Source organism: Heptranchias perlo, chromosome 21 (genome assembly GCF_035084215.1).
Source record: "Heptranchias perlo isolate sHepPer1 chromosome 21, sHepPer1.hap1, whole genome shotgun sequence".
Taxonomy (NCBI): Eukaryota; Metazoa; Chordata; class Chondrichthyes; order Hexanchiformes; family Hexanchidae; genus Heptranchias; species Heptranchias perlo.
The window spans coordinates 42,078,600-42,084,599 of NC_090345.1; the positions used below are offsets into that span (position 1 = coordinate 42,078,600).

The window sequence follows — 6,000 nt, forward strand, 5'->3', positions numbered from 1 at the left end:
TATAAATGGATTTTGCTGACTGGTCGTGCTTAAATCATTGAAGCTGAAATCAATCATGGACGGGATTGCAAGATGGGTGATAGTGAATCGACATCCCGTTTTACACTCTGCCCAATTTTCTTTTCCATGGAATTCTGAAGCTTTATAAAGGCTGAAACAATATTTGCTCCTATGTGGAGTCAGTTACAGCTTAGTGTACACATTCCTTGGCCCTGTTATTCAGCCACTCCCAGATGAAATGTTGCGAGACTTGCAAAATCAGGCTATAAACTTCAAGTACAAGGCTTTTGAGAAAGCCTTCACATAAAAACATTGATGAAGCTATTCAAACACACAAAGGACAATTTTGTAGTAAGTTTATTGTGAAACATGTAATTTTTCATGTTTTTATTATGTTTAAAACCTTATTTTGGGCATTAGAAATTTCAGTTACTAAGAAAAAGAGACAGGTGAAAGAACATGGAAATTTTTGCTTATGCAATACATTTGGTTTGTTTGGCTAGCCTTCTGCTCTTTCAATTAACATGTGTCAATGACAAAGAATAAATCTGAATGACACCAAAGTATCAGGAAGAAATTTGCTTGAGGTGGAATAATTTTGGATGTCACCCAAACACTACAAGAGCTTTGGATACATTTTAAGTTGTTTACCATTAATCTGATGGGAAGAATGAGACGATCAGAAGCAGAAGAAATATTAGTAAAAATTAGTGGCAGAAGTAAGCATTACACTTATGGGAGAAGCACACTATACACAAGATTTAATGTATCGATAGGTAGATAATTAAGATGAACTGCCATATTGTTGGTGATAAAATTATAATGGTGATTCTACAACCAACCACAATTAAGGTACTCCTCTATTTTATATACAATATCACACAACAACATTATTCATAAGAGCTCGAGAGTGGTGTCACTTCATCCAATATTTTGTTTTTTTGTTGTTATCGGATATTGTATTACCAGTAAAATAAATTCATGATGATTATCTCGATACATAGTAGATGAGTACTTTTCCAAAACTCTTTCCCTCGTTTAATAAACCCATTAGGAGACATTGAGTTGCCCCAGCGTCATCAACCCAAAATAAAGGAAATCTAACAAAAGTGCATCCAATAAACACCCAAATCATACCAAAGGAAAAGGAAACTTATCAAATTAAATCATAACGTTATTTCCAGTGTCGACTACGCACTCCAGTCCCTGCGGTGCCCACTGATCACAGAGGGCCTCAAGCGAACCGGCGGGCACCAAATGCTCCTTCTCCAGGGCCACCCAGCGCAGACAAGACCACGGAAGACAAGCAGACAGCCAGAATGACCACCGCCATGGGCCACATCCAAACTGGGCACGAGGAGAACATTATGTAGCCATAACCTACCTGTGTATCCTTGAGCATGCCCTGTTTACCAAACTGTCGCATAACAGCGTGTTCATACGAGTACTCAAGATCTAGATCCACTGCTGATCCCGGCTTCCCACTGCCGCACAGATGGGGAGGAAAGATCTGCCCCCCCACCATGTTTCAGCAGGTGCATCCCTTGGGCTGGAGATTGGCTCCTCGCGCCACTTACCTGAGCATCCCACGCACCTGGGAGGAGGAGACGCGCCATCTGCTGCACCGTTCAGCTAAGTGTATCTACTGGGTTCCTTGTTGGCGCCAACTCTTGTTTACAGACAGCGAAACCCAGCAATAGCTTTAACCAAGAAGTAGCGGAGGAAGTTGCAGCACAGTTTCGTTCAAACACGAAAGGTAAAACCGTGTTTACACATCTTTCATACAAGACCATTTATTTTGCCCCTTTAAAGCGAGGAAAATCAAATATTTTCACAACTTTATAATGCCGAGTTATTCTTAATTTTAAAAAAATACACTTCAGTGTACCTGGGGATTAATAATTTCCAAATAAATTACAAAGTTGACGCTCTCCTTCAACAAATATTTATAGTTTAAAATTTACCGACGCGTATTTGTTGTCCCGTTTCTTTTAGCAGAGTATTGTACTTACATCGGGCTGTTTGCCCGTGGGTGCTCGGTGTTTGGTACAAAAGCTTTTACCTGACGGTGTCGGGTCTCCGCTGCACACCTGGCGCCGGCCGCGTGCGCACTGTCACTCACCCAATGCTCAACACAAGGCTCACACCCGCCCAGCTCCAAGTAACACGGATTGCTATGCACGCCCAAGTCTACTATATATATACACACACCGTGAGCAAATACCAGGGGACAAAAAAAAGTTTGGTGTGTTGTTATCGCCCGCAGAATCCACAATGCACCTGTGCCTACCTTGGTTTCATCTTGCACTAGAAGTAAAATTAACAAAAAGTGAATTTCTAAAACACGTTTCCCGAAACTCGCTAAATAATAAATTGCACGCAAATTTTCAATTTTCCAAGCCCCCCGGTTTACAAAACACCAGTTAGAGCTTTTGATACAGAGTAACCTAACCGATAACAAATACCTTTACAATTAAAGTTACACCTCGTAACAAATAGCTTTACATTCCTCGCGTCTTTTAAATATTCACAATTAAAATCAGATCTGACTGGGAATAACTAAATCATCCCAGGCAGCTCCTGTTTTACGATAGGCTGCAACTAATTGTTGATATTGCACGATTGTGTCAACCTTGTACATACAGTTAAAGTCAAGATATCGAGACCGGTCGCTTACCCTGAAAGTGGGATTCCACAACACAGGATGCTTGGGTTTATCTTCCACTGTCACACAAACACTTCATTTTTCGCGATAAAATGTAGCGAGGAGAAAGTGGAGACCTCAGTGCGTCTAGGAATATTTCTTCCGGCGATGCTCTTCGACCGGCTCCAGTCTGAAAACCCTTTTTTGTTCGGAGGGATCGTGGGCTAAGGACACGCTCACTATAAGATGAGAGACGCCAGTGCACCGCGCACAGCGGTCTACTTTTCTCGTTAAATGCAAGAATCGCTATTGAAGGCACAAAAAAAAAGTTTGCGAGATGAGACGTTTATGCAACCTGAACGCGTGCACGCCCGAATTTGTATCTGTGCGTCCGCTTTCCATATCTTACATCTTAAAGAAGCGGGACGGCTTGGTGACTGAGCATTTCCAGCGTGTGTTAGCAGGAGGCACTTTAGCATTCCTGACAGGTGACCAACACATAGCCTGCTGTAATAGCGGGTAGCATCTTGTAAATAAGAGCCCTTGCAAAAACACTGCGCGGATAAATCGAGCCCAGTTTGCCTCCGCTGTTCAACGCGAAAATACTGCAGCTCAGGGCAGTGATTAAAGTCCGAGCATTTTCATGTCCATTTACTAAGGATGTACTGTAGTTTTGCATCGATAACGGATCTGTTCATAACCGACGTGCCGCAATTCTGACCATCAAGTGTTGTGGAATTGCGCCACACTCCGCTCAACAATTGTCGTTCACTTTAGTGTCGATAATTTTCAGACCAAGTCTGGTTCAGGCTTTTAGACAGCGTGTTGTATTAAATGACGTACAACGAAAGCAGAACGTTTGCCTGTGTTTCTGCTTAATAACAGTTACAGAATACTGTCGGTTTACCAGCAGTGCCCTAGAGCTTGCTCCCGGGTGTTTTCCCCGAAGATACAGCGTCCAACTTATTGGGATATCTTTCAGGAAGACAAAGTGTAACTGATGCCGTTTAACATTTGCTGTTTCATTAGTCTCGGAGCAGGATTGTCTCACCTCCTTTAACAGTAGAAACTGTATTGCAACCTTATTTCAGAATTTTCAATCAGCAGCTCTGTGACGTGAAACGTTTTTTTTAAAGATCCCAGTAACTTTAGCAAAGCTATCGTCTTTCGCTTTGTTTCGTGGTGAGCTTTGGAACCCTTGCTCAGACTGCAGTTTAACCATTTCCAGTCAGTTGTAAATACCGTGTGTTACTTAAAGGTAATGTTCACTTTTAAAATATACAATTTATGATGGGTTATTGGCCAGGGTAATGTTCACTTTTAAAATATACAATTTATGATGGGTAATTTGTTCTTTCCACGGAGAGCTGAATTCTCGATTGCAATTTTGTCTCCACCAGTGGCACTATTACATTCTGTTCTTCCGCAGTCTGTAAATGCAATTTCTCGAGGAATATATGCCAACAACTCGTGCATTATGCTAGCAGTGTTTTTTTTTAAGTCCGCTTTTTCACTGGGAACGGAGGTTGTAACTGATCAGAACAGATGGGCTAGGCTATTAGTACCAGTCAGATTGGTTGGAGAGTGGGCTGAAGTCTGTGATAACATAGGAGATCAATTGGAGGACAGAGCTGGTGTCTCTCAGAACTACAGATTGGCTGGAAGACAGGACGACAGGACAGGACAGCTTGTTAGAAACAATCAGAGGGTGACAGTGGCGTTTGGATGGTCAAGGACCGTCAGACCAATCAGATGCTACTTTTTCACACTGTTGGTCGCACAGAAATTTGAGGAAGAAACGTTTTAAGATGAGCTGATAGATTCTGAGAGAACCAACTTTAAAAAAAAACCTTTTTTTGTGCAAGGAGTTTTTTTTGGCTCCTGACTATCATGTGTGAAAGTTTATTTTCTTCAATGCTGGTTGTAGCTGCTTTCTTGAGAGAAGGAGGATATTCCCTGGTGTGAATGCAAAAACAGGCTTTATTTGAGGATATCAGCAGGGCACAGCACTTGTGGAATTGCCAGGACTTGGAAACAAAATAAGGCAAGATGTTGGATGATGTTGGAATGACATGAGTACTTAATTAAAAAAAACACCAAGATTCCCACATTTAGAAATTTACCACAGTGGTAAATTTATGGTACAGGCTTTGTGCTGAAATCAAACACCAATGAATTTCAACTCCAAAAGGTTTGAAATGCATATAATTTAATCAGCATCTAAAAGTGACAATGACAGATTAATAATTGGGTCTTCATCAGAACTTGCTTCTGAGCTATAGTTTCAACAATATTCACCCTTGAAAATAAAATTGTGCCCCTGAAATTCCTGGGCCTGAGAGGGCAGCACCAGACAAGGGGACGGGATTTTGGCTTTATTTGGTTGTGTCAAGTCTCCACCACTTTCTCCCCACAAAAAAAAATTCCAATGGGAGAGCGTGTGACGGCATCTTGTGTCCACCCCCTTCCTGACACAATTCAAAGAGACAGGATGGCGGGCTGACGATCTCCACCACACCTGTCTTTCTTGCAGCCATCAGAAAGTATATCTGCATAATTACCATACAAACTTGAAAGTGGAGACCTAATGCTGGTTTCCTAACAGCAATTGATCACAAAACTTTTAGGAAAGCGGCAACAGATAAATGACAGCCATTTTTTCAAAAATGATTCTGCTTTTTTGCTAGTTCTACCCCCAAAGGACCAGCAAAGTGCCTCTCCTAAATTCCTGGCCCTGTGCAAGTTGGGTGCTCTGGGAGCACTGTCAATGGAATGAGCACCCACTTTATATAAGTGGATGCATCCAGGGACTTGGAACTACATCAATGCTGGAGTAGACTGACAGTTGGACTGACACTCCACAGCCTGAGGGATTTTAGGGCCAGTTTATTTAAAATAGTTGGATCTAAGTCCAGGACTGCCATGGAGTCCAGGGAAAAAAACAGTGCGATGGTGAGCCAATTTTTTCTTGTGAATGTACAATGAACTGCCAGTTGAGATTAATGTAGATGAGTTTCATACAGGATTTCAGTTCACAAATTAACATGATGCATCTAGAGTTAGGTTCCAAATGAAAAGAACTGGATCCTGTAAAGTTATATTGAATTCATAAAATTAACCTTTTTGTAGGGTTTCAAATTGGGGTTCCCTGAGTCTAATTTTCATCGTTTGAGTTCTTTTGCAACACTTTTGTCTTGGGTTCACGGCAAAAAGGCAATTTCCACAAGCTGATCAAACCTTCTACAACTGAAATCTTTTGTGTATAGATTAGCATACCCAGATTCAACAATTAAGTTTGGTCATTGGAGACCAGATGGATAGCATCATGGTATCCTGTCCCTTCACATAAACAGAAA

General features: G+C 41.5%; 1 long non-coding RNA gene across 1 annotated transcript in view; it reads right to left on the bottom strand.

The window, feature by feature from the left end:
• The window catches only part of LOC137340343 (uncharacterized), a 347,443-nt gene extending 344,434 nt beyond the window's left edge, over nucleotides 1–3,009 (bottom strand). Inside the window, exon 1 of the long non-coding RNA XR_010966782.1 lies at nucleotides 2,678–3,009. This is a non-coding gene — a long non-coding RNA (uncharacterized lncRNA). The remainder of the gene's footprint in view (nucleotides 1–2,677) is intronic.
• Nucleotides 3,010–6,000: the final 2,991 nt, after the last annotated feature.